The 10,866-nt window shown below is 45.1% G+C and overlaps 2 protein-coding genes across 8 annotated transcripts in view; both read right to left on the reverse strand.

Moving 5' to 3' along the window:
• EYA3 (EYA transcriptional coactivator and phosphatase 3) overlaps positions 1–9,454 on the reverse strand; it is a 61,411-nt gene extending 51,957 nt beyond the window's left edge. For 2 of the 7 annotated variants that reach the window (XM_083455386.1, XM_083455383.1), the window contains exons 1-2: positions 7,881–9,454; positions 4,434–4,573 (exon numbers count right to left, since the gene is read on the reverse strand). The gene's annotated coding sequence lies outside the window, so the exon portion shown is untranslated. Of the gene's footprint in view, positions 1–4,433; positions 4,574–7,388; positions 7,719–7,880 lie in introns of those variants that run through there. The other 5 variants (XM_083455385.1, XM_083455382.1, XM_083455387.1 and 2 more) reach the window with 4 other exon arrangements.
• The window catches only part of RPA2 (replication protein A2), a 160,705-nt gene that overhangs the window by 90,272 nt on the left and 59,567 nt on the right, over positions 1–10,866 (reverse strand). The gene's annotated exons all lie outside the window — the stretch shown is intronic.

Raw genomic sequence — 10,866 nt, forward strand, 5'->3', positions numbered from 1 at the left:
CTGTTAGCATGCTTAACAATGAAGCTTGAGATTTATTTTTTTCTGATCTTATAATTACATCATATGACCTAATTTTCCTGGAGGCGTCACAAACAAATTTTCAACAGCACTGCCTGTTGCTTTTCCGAAAAAACCTTCATGTTTGGAACAAATCTAATACCCTTTAAGGCACAGTGTACTTTATTTTATTTTGTAACAATACTCAATATGAAATCTTTTTTAAAAAATTAAAATAATTCTGGCATTCTGGCCATAAGCACAACTTCAAAGTGCTATAATTTATTTAAGATGAGCTTGCATTACAGAGCTGACTGTCTATGTTGCCGTTTTTAAAAATATTGTGAAGCCAGAATGAAGGAACCACAACATTTTAAAAAAAACAATTAAGCAATAAATTGTTAATATTACTATCACTAATCTAGCTATTATTCAACATATCTTACATTTCCTATCACTGGGAAAGAGCCAAAAAAACCCACACAACTAGTTCCACGTTCCCAAGGTAGCCCTGGATTTGAGAGCCAGAATACTGTAGTGGTTAAGAGTGTTGGAGTACTTGGGAGAACCGGGTTGAAATCCCCATTTAGCCATGAAGCTCTGTATCTTGCTGTGGGCCAGTTACTGTCTCTTGGCTGAACATAATGCAAACAGTGTTTCTGTGAGAATGACATTGGAATTGGGGAACCACATACAGCACTTTGAGCTCCTTAGGGGAAAGGTGAGAAATAAATGTAGTATCTGAAAGACTGCTTGATTCCTCATGCTGCTACAACCTTGATCACTGACAACTTCTGATTGGGCACTTTTGGGAATCTCCCATGCCCCTGAGGTTTGGGCAATCTTTCTCAGGAGCCAACCCTTTAGTGAGGCAGGCCCTGCCTTGTGGAACCCCTTGCCAGCAGAAGCTCAGCAGGAGTCATCCCTGCTTTCTTTTAGGAATCTTTTAAAAACTTTGCATTCAGACATGCCTTTGGAATAACTTCTAACGCAATCAACTTTTACCGAGGTGTTATGTTTTTTAATGGCTTTAAACGGCTCAGGACTGCGATACCTCAAGGACCGCCTCGCTCCATATGAACCTATCCAGACCCCGAGATCATCTTCTGAGGCCCTTCTTCATGTGCCTCCTCCACAAGAGGTTCAAAGGATGGCAACCCAAGAATGGGCCTTTTCTGCAGTGGAAGGAATGTTCTGCACTTGCAGAATGCTCTTCCCAGAGAGGTTTGACTGGTGCCTTCATTATACACTTTTAGGCACCAGGTGAAAACATTCCTCTTTAGCCAGGCCTTTGGCTGATTGACAGCTAATGCCCTTTTAAAATGTGTTGTGGAAGGGGAGATTATTGGCTTGTCTCTGTTTTTGTTTTTATTATGTGTTTTGTGGTTCTTTTATGTTTCTGTTTTATGTTTATGTTTTGTGGTTCTTTACTTTTATGTTGGGAACCACACTGAGATCTACAGTTATAGGGCAGTATACAAATTAAATAAATAATCATGATCTGATGGAGTCAGAAATCCAAATTCTGAAGCACAATGCACTGTTTTTCATGCATAATCTAGCAGCAGAGGGCACAGACAGAACTGGGAATTCAGATGCCATGCAAATGATTGGGCACCCCAAAACCTCCAATAAAAAAATCAGCCTTTTGTGATTTATTATGCTCTTATAGATAGAGCCTCTATGTCCAACCCATTGATCCTGATCGATCAGTCGATCACAGGGTCGATAGCCGGCCCAAGGCAGCCAGAACAGAGCACACTCCTCAATAACCATAAAGACAACAGCTTTGGGGCATGAAGGAGCCGGGTTTCTGATGAGGGAAGGCGGGATCAGGACCAGCAACAAAATTGCCTGAGCAGGGGGAGAAGGCAGGATCGGCATGAGGATCGCCCGAGTGGCTCTCTTTGACAGGGAGGGGTGGAGGGAGGCAGGGGGAGAAGCAGGATCGGTATCACCCACCCACCCTGCACCAATCCCTGCCCCCTCTGGGGAAGCAGCCAGCAACCGCCCACCCACCCTGCTCCCATTCCTGCCCCTTCGGGAAAAGCAGCCAGCAGCGTGCGCCCACCCATCCCTGGGTGGTAGATCACTGCCAGTTTTTATATTGGATCGTTGGACATGCCTGCAGTGGCGTAGCGTGGGTTGTCAGCACCCGGGGCAAGGCAAGTAATTTGCGCCCCCTAACCCGTGGATTTTAGCAGGGGGCAGAGAGCTGCGAGTGCGAGCGCCCCCCCCCCCAGATGTTGCGCCCGGTGCGGCCGGCCCCCCCTGCACCCCCCCCACGCTACGCCACTGCATGCCTGTTATAAAGGGCTTTAAAAGAGAACTGAAAGAATTCTTGGAATAGCAGGCCATCAATGGCTCTTAGTCAATAAATCAATATGTTACCTCCAAGTTCAGAAACTCAGTACGGGTTCCTGGGGAACAACAGAGTGAGAGTGTGTGATAAATTTAGAATTATCTTAAGATAATTATTGTTGCTGCTTTAAAACTGAGCATACCAACAAACCAAGAATTGCCACTGTAACATTCCAGGCTGCCAAACTGATTCACAATTTAAAAACCCCCACCAAAAACAGATGTCAAGGTTTGTACCCACACAACAAAAAATGAGACCAAGACTTTGCCCTACTCCTTGTGTCAAAATTACAGCTACAACATTTAGTCTATTACTTAGCCAGATAAACCAATTTTAAAACTTTTACACTGACTATAAAGGAACTCCCATTCATCAGGCAGCAGATATTCTTAGTACAAGTGCTTAAAAACTGCAGCATCTTAAATGAAGCATTCTTGTTTCCAATGAAAGATAAATGACTAAGGATGATGCTTACTATGGTATATATGTGCATAATCTAAAAACATAGGAAGAATGTCCCTGGCTTCAGAAATGCTGTTTTTACCCATTGACAGATGAACTGATTGATCAACTAGTATCTATGAATAATCTGTTAAAATCTCTTCTGAACACCTGCAACTACAGTACAGGATAATTAAAAGAAAAACAATCAGCTTTAAAGAAACACATTGGCTGCAATCTGACAAGGGAGGATGCCGTACTGAACACAGCAGGACTTACTTCCATGTAGACATGCACAGGATTGAGCTATTGGTGATGTAATCCTAAGCATGTTTACTCAGAAGAAAGTCTCGTTCACCAAGTGCACTGAGGACTGCAGCCTTAACCTTTCTGTGTTGCTAGCAGTTGGCTGACAAAATCAAAGCACTAAACAAGAGTTGTATTTGTTTAACTAAGGCTGCTATCAGTCTTCATTCAGTTAGCTAATGCTTGCTTCAATTACCAGCAAGAGCAAAATGTTCCAAATGTGTGCAGGGCTTCGATATGCTGTTGGGGTTTATTGTAAGTAATTTTTATTCGTTTTCATAGATGTGTAAGTAGACAATTAAACATAACAGTTTCACATGTTGACCACTGAAGGCCGCAAGATTCTGCACATCCTGCCTGTATAGATCTCTAGCAAGATCTTTTATATTTGTTTTCCAAAACATGTTTAGTGCTTTGCATTAGCCTATTCCTCTGACAAGAACGCTGTTCAAAGCAAGAAGCAGCCATGCCATTTGGCAGTAAGCAACCAGGTCTAGTGCTTTATGCTTTAGCAACCATGTTACCATAGTAACAGGCTCAAAACAATGCAGATAAAAATTATTTTGAAAAAATCAAGAAAATCAGAATTTCACTGAAATCTAATTAAGTTTTCTTTTCAAATCATATTGTCTCTTTTAAAAAACTGATATAAACTAAGATCTGAGTACAAGGCAAGTGTACGCTCATAATCTCATGACTGTCTATCAGTGTGTCTCACTGTTTAACAGTGAGTTAAAATCTATTTTACTGTGGCCTGGAGAGAATCCTAGAGCCTCATTTGGCCCCATGCTCCCCCACCCCTGGCAAGCTACTCCCAAACTTGGAACTGGGGCAAAGAACACTCTTAGCAATTGCTCTTCAGATATTCTCTGAAGTTTGGACTGGCTTCAGAAACAAGGCCCTGCCACTCTGCCAAGTTGCTTGAGGAAGGGAACGATTCTGACTAAACATCAGGAATAACTTTCTGACAGGAAGAGCTGTTTTGACAGTGGAATGGACCCTTGGGAGGTGGTGGATTCTCCTTGGAGGCTTTGAAGCAGAGGTTATACGACCATCTGTCACGGATGCTTTAGCTGAGATTCCTGCATTGCAGGGGGTTGGACTAGATGAGCCTTGGGGTCCCTTCCAACTCCACAATTCTATGATGGGGTGGTTGTGTTTAACATTGTGACCATTTGTGTGAATGCTCCACTACACCATAGGCGTTGTCAGATGTACCTTACAATCTCCTAGCTAACCCAGATTTCAAAGGAATCCAGGTTTGTCTATATAGCATGCAAGATCATGTACACAAATGGCCACCACCTCCATTACTCAGTTATTTTACCTGAGTCTTCATAGTTAGCTTCTGGGTCTTTCTGTCTGCTGCTGCGGGATCTATTTTCTTTTTGCTGTTGTTTTTATTAGAACCTCAAGATCCACCAACTGAAACCAGGTGTAAAAATATAGCCGAGGGGAGAAATATTCCTAGAATTAAGAAACAGGGTACCTCTGGTTACATGCTCAGGACAGGAATTTGTTTTCAATCCCAGAACTGAACTGTTCTTTCCCACAAAAACTACAAGTATACCTCAGAGAATATATTGTTGGTTCAGTTCTAGACCCCTACAGTAAAGCAAATTTTTGCAGTAAAGTCACTACTTTTTTGGTTCCCCCATGCATATAAAAGTTATATTTTACCTATGAGACCGTCTCTCCTGGTATGTCCCACGGAGGACCTTATGGTCTTCAAATAAAAACATATTGGAGATCCTGGGCCACAGGGAGGTTAGGCTGGCCTCGACCAGAGCCAGGGCTTTTTGGCCATGGCCCTGATCTGGTGGAACGCTCTGTCACAAGAGACTAGGGCCCTGCGGGACTTGACATCTTTCCACAGGGCCTGCAAGATGGAGCTGTTCCGCCAGGCCGTTGGCCAAGGCACAGTCTGACCCCTTCTCTCCTTCTGTAATCCTCATAGAACTCTAACTCAATGGTTGACATTAATTTGATTCTGAATTGATTTAAGAATATATTTTAATTAATTGACTGTGTGATTTTATGTAGACTGTGCTATTTTTACTTGTTGTTAGCCGCTCTGAGCCCAGCTTTGGCCAGGGAGGGCGGGATACAAATAAAAATTTATTATTATTATTATTATTACACTATACTGCAGTCTATTAAATCAGACACCCTCTGGGTGCAGGAGTTGGAGGGGGGAAACCCTAGCCAGTTCCACTCCCATGGCCAAAAGAGGGGCAGCAAGGGGCTTCCTTCCCCCATGTGGCTGGGCTGCTTGCAATTGCACCCAGTCTCATAAGGAGCAATATATGTGAAGAGCAATAAATGATGTATGCTTGTACCCCCAATCCTTATCTCTTCACTCCACTTTTATTCCTCTCAACAATCTAATTTAAAAGAAAGATGCCTTTTATTTTATCTTCTGCAAATAACTTTGAAATCCAGGAATAAGCATCAAACCACATTCCCCACTCCCATTATGCTTCTATATTACAAGCACGTACTTCAGATCTCAGAACAGTCTTACAGGTTAATGTTTGAAGATTACATTACCCAAGCTGAACTTAGGAGAATTGCCTGCTCCTGTAACATTCTTGCAGTTGAATGAATAAAATAAAAAATACTAAAGTGACAGTGGTATGTCACAACTGTTAGAATGCCTCTGCTGGCAGAGCAAGTCCATGATGGAGCTCCAATACCTTTTGTAGCCATTAGGGTTTAAAATTAATTATTTTTTCAATTTTTCTGGTTCAGGTCTGACCTATGTACCTTTTTCTTCAAATAGCAATAGGAAGTTGGTTCAGCTACATGTATCATCCCATTTTGTATCCCTTCCTGGGGATGTCTTAATAATGTTTTGATATGACAGTTATTTTTGAAGTGTTATTCCTGGTATTACTCCCATTGCAGTTCTGGATCCAGTATAGTTGATTTAAAAGATCGTCATGTGGTGAAATACTAGTACCGTACAGCATTTTGCCACAACTGTTGTACCACTGCCCATTTGTGCGCGGTTCAGGAACAAATTGTGATTCCCAGAGTCCACACAAGGGCAATCAAAGAACACACACTTGGGAGTTGAAATTAACATGGGCTACATAAATAGCAAAACAGATGCACAACTCGATCAACTGTGAGCAACACATGCACATTTAACTGGCCACAGGTTTCCCTATCTCAAATACAGAAGCATGAACCATTCCTGTTTTGATTCCATTCACGTTTTTCAGCTTCACTTACTACTTCCAACCACCCTCCTCCCCTTTCAAATCAGCAGTAAACAAATAAAACTACAGACCACCAGAGAAAGGGCCCAGCAACTACATCGGCATGACAGCTGAGCTGACATTTTACTTGTTATGAGTCCTATATTACAGTGGTACCTTGGGTTACATAAGCTTCAGGTTACAGACTCTGCTAACCCAGAAATAGTACTTCAGCTTAAGAACTTTCTTCAGGATGAGAACAGAAATCATGCTCTGGTGGTGCGGCAGCAGCAGGAGGCCCCATTAGCTAAAGTGGAGCTTCAGGTTAAGAACAGTTTCAGGTTAAGAACGGACCTCCGGAATGAATTAAGTACTTAACGTGAGGTACCACTGTATTAGGGACGCAGGTGGCGCTGTGGGTAAAACCTCAGCGCCTAGGACTTGCCGATCGCATGGTCGGCGGTTCGAATCCCCGCGGCGCGGTGAGCTCCTGCCGTTCGGTCCCAGCTCCTGCCCACCTAGCAGTTCAAAAGCACCCTTAAGTGCAAGTAGACAAATAGGTACCGCTTTATAGCGGGAAGGTAAACGGCGTTTCCATGTGCTGCTCTGGTGCCGGTTCGCCAGAGCAGCTTCGTCACGCTGGCCACGTGACCCGGAAGTGTTTGCGGACAGCGCTGGCTCCCGGCCTCTAGAGTGAGATGAGCGCACAACCCTAGAGTCTGTCAAGACTGGCCCGTACGGGCTGGGGTACCTTTACCTTTACCACTGTATTAGACTCATATCTTATTTTAAACATGAGATTTTCCTACCCCTATATAAGAGGTACTTCAAGATCAGTCCAAAATTCTTATCTAGCCTAGAATCCAGACTGGCCAACCAGATATGGCCGGGGGGTGGGGGTGGTTTGCACAAGCAGGACCTGAAAATAATAGCCCTTCCTCCACCTGGGTGCATCGCCACAGTCACGTGGTATTCAGATACACTGCCTCTGAACATGGTGGCTCAATTTAAGCCATCAAAAATTACAATGCAAAGCAATGCCGTTTATGTCCTCCCCCTCCTTTCAGAGGACCACACACCTTCTTCACCTTTGCGACTCTCGTCTGACCTCCAAAAACCCCCTATCAACCGTGTGACATTCGAAGTATGCTTTTAGCTGCAGGAGGGAGAAACCTGCGGCCCTCATCAGCCTCCAATTCCCGCCAGCCCCAGCCAGCCCGCCCAACGGTCACGGCTGCTGAGGAGCTGTAGCGCGACACCATCTGCAGGGCCACAGCTTCTCTGCCCATGTTTTAAAGCCATCACACGCATGATGTGGCAGTGAGTTCCACAGGTCCGCCACGCCATTCCTGGGAGCGAGCAGCTCTCCCTCTCACCGCTCTCCTTCCCTCCCTCCCTCCTTGCGCTGACTGACAAGGTAACCGGCGAGCGAGGGGGGAGGAGCCACGCCAACAGCTGCCCGGGCCACGCCCACCGACCGCGAGCCGATCGCGCGAGAGGAAAGAGGAGCGGGTGAGGTGGGGGGGAGGGCGGAGGAAAGGAGGCGGAGTAAGAGCTCTTTCCCCTCTCACCGTGACGAGTCGTTTGCGCGGCCGACCTCAGCACTGGGCGACATGGCAGCGGCGACGGACCGGACTCTCAGGGAAGAAAGGAAGAAAAAAGGAAGGGAGGGAAGGAAGGAACCGAGACCCGCTTCGGCAAACCTCGGCTAGGCTTCACACCCGGAAGCGGAAGTTCTGTGCCGGAAGTGACGAGAGGGGAAAGCGGGGATTTGGTTGGCCGAATCTTTGCTATGGGCTTCTCTGAGGCGAGCCTTTCTCTCTCTCCCCCCCACCCCCACATGGCGCTTCGTTTCTGTCTTTCAAAGTGACCGTTGGTAGCCGTGGGCGGGGGAAGAGAGGAGCAATGAGGCTTGGGCTGCGTGACTGTCAAGCAACGGCCCGCTTAGCCTCGCCTGCCTTCGCTCCCCGCTGGAGGCCGGTCAATTACAGCGCATGCGCCGCTTTTTTTTTTTTTTCCGGACCCGACCTTCGCCAAAGGTTAGCAAAGGGCGGCGGGGAAGCAACGGCCGTCCGCCTGCAGATGTGGCGGCGTTACTCGTCTCCGCCCCTAGGTGTCGCCCGCCGCAGCGGCTGCCTGCACGCCGTGCGATTAGAGTACGCGGTTTCTCTCAAGGGAATCCTGGGAACTGTAGTTCAAGAGTGGTGGGAGGTAGAACTCTCGAGTGTGAACTGCAATTCCCAGGATTCCTTGTGGGAAGTCGTGCGCTTTAGATAGTTTGTGAGCACGCAGCCGATTGTACTAAACATAAATGCATGCATGCAATTTTTATTACGTTGTGCACTGCCCTGATTTGCTTTATATAAGAACTTTTATTTTTATTATTAGTCAGCCTACACAAGCCATCCTGAAACCCTTGGCAGGTTGGATTTTAAACCAGAGATGAAGGACCTGTGGCAATCCAGAACCGGCTGGATTCCAACTGAGACAGCATAATCTTTTGTCAGGGGTGATAGGAGTTACAGCCCCAACAACTGCAGGGCCACAGCAACCCCTGCCTTAATTGGAGCAGCTGTTCCAAGGATTGGGCAATGGGGTGCCCTATGCTAGCACACTCCTAAAACGAAGTATTTGGACCCATTGCCTATCGCAAGGGTTCAGCTTAGAAAGTGTTGAGTTTTTGTAACTTTCTACTTGTATAATCTCTTCCTCTGTGAAGCTCAGAGCAGCCTTTTATCCTCACAACAAGCTAGGCTCTGAAACGGTGTCTTGCGCATCCAAGTCTGCTAATCTCCCTTACCCATTATTAAAAGTATGCCAGTCTGGGCAAAGAAAAACTTAAGTGAGGGCAATTACATCTGAGGGGTTTTGGCTTTCCAAGTTTCCAGCTTTTCCTCACAGGATCTTAGAATGATATGTGTGGAGTTGCCAGATTGCCTCTCTTCCTGTAAATGCCAGGATGGAGATTTGCCCATTGTTCCCTTACACGTGGCCTCATGTGATGTATTTTCAGGCTTTTTTTGTAGAATCCATGCTTGTGTAAAAACAACCCATACTCAATGTTCATTTTTTTAAAACTGAAGATTCAAATGCTTTTTTTTTTGTAAACTTAGTTTATTTATTTTAATACAATAAAGCCTTTCCACAGAGTCTTATTAGTCTTTTCCAATTTCTCTTGCCCTTAACATTTTTGACATTTATATCACTGTAGCGTCTCTGTAAGCCTAGGTACGACATTTGGCTGTAGAATCTAACCACTTATTTGTAGTCTTCACACTGTACGAAAACCTTCCGTTTCTTTGCTGAATGGCTGTCACCATGATTTGAACTTTGTAATACTAGGAAGTTCAATTAACTTTATAATGCTATGAATGTAATGTAAAAGGGTAGTGAACCAACAGAGTGTCTTGATAATTCTTCAGTTGCCAAGCTACTTTAGAAGAAATAACGTATTTTAAAAGGCATCCTCCCATTTTTGCACAGAAAACCACACAAGGATTGTTAGACACCGAGAAAAGAATATAACAGCTGTAAGGTCCTATTGATCCCATTTCTCCTCTGAATTCAGTGGAACCTAAAGGTAAAGGGACCCCTGACCGTTAGGTCCAGTCGCAGACGACTGGGGTTGCGACACTCATCTCGCTTTACTGGCTGAGGGAGCTGGTATACGGCGTCATGTGGCCAGCATGACTAAGTCGCTTCTGGCGAATCAGAGCAGTGCACGGAAACGCCGTTTACCTTCCCGCTGGAGCGGTACCTATTTATCTACTTGTATTTTGATGTGCTTTCAAACTGCTAGGTTGGCAGGAGGTGGGACCGAAGAACGGGAGCTCACCCCATTGCGGGGATTCGAACCGCCGACCTTCTGATCGGCAAGCCCTAGGCTTCCTAGTAATTAGGATTACAGCCCAATTCAATCTACATTTACATGGCAGCACGTCCCACTAGTTTCAGTGGAACTGACTTGCGAGTAAGCATGCTCAGGACTGTAGTTCTGTTTTAAAGGAATGAGTATACATCTAACATCTAGATGGGTTTGATTTTATTACTGTGAGGCTACTGATGTGCTCTGATTAAGTATTAGGATGGTAAGGCTTGTTCTGTAATAATACAGAAAGTTTATACAAAAAAAAAGAAACCTTTCCCAAATAAAAAGTTTGAGAGCAAAAGCCGAAACCCCTTTCTATTATGATATGGACATATTATACTTTCCCCACAGCTCTTGGGGTGGAGAACATTTCTATCCTGTAGATTGCTGAAACCAAGATCAGAGGTCACCTCCTGCAATGGTCTTGTTGAACAGCAAAGGGTTAGATGAGGATGTTAAGTCCTGGTTGCGTGTGGCCGAAGTAGCAACCACCTTTTCCTCAGACACTCCCGGCAAGAACTGTCTCATCTTGCACCGCCTGACCTGCTATATTTGGCTCTTTGTTAAGAAAGTACTTGGCCCTTTGCCTGTGCAACAAAAACATCTGTTGCTTTTTTAGCTTCCTGGTATTTGATTTTCTCGCCTGTGCTGCCCCCTTCTGGTTCTTATCTTCCTATCCTTCCATTCCC

The sequence above is a fragment of the Podarcis tiliguerta genome (genome assembly GCF_965153285.1).
Source record: "Podarcis tiliguerta genome assembly, chromosome: 8".
Taxonomy (NCBI): Eukaryota; Metazoa; Chordata; class Lepidosauria; order Squamata; family Lacertidae; genus Podarcis; species Podarcis tiliguerta.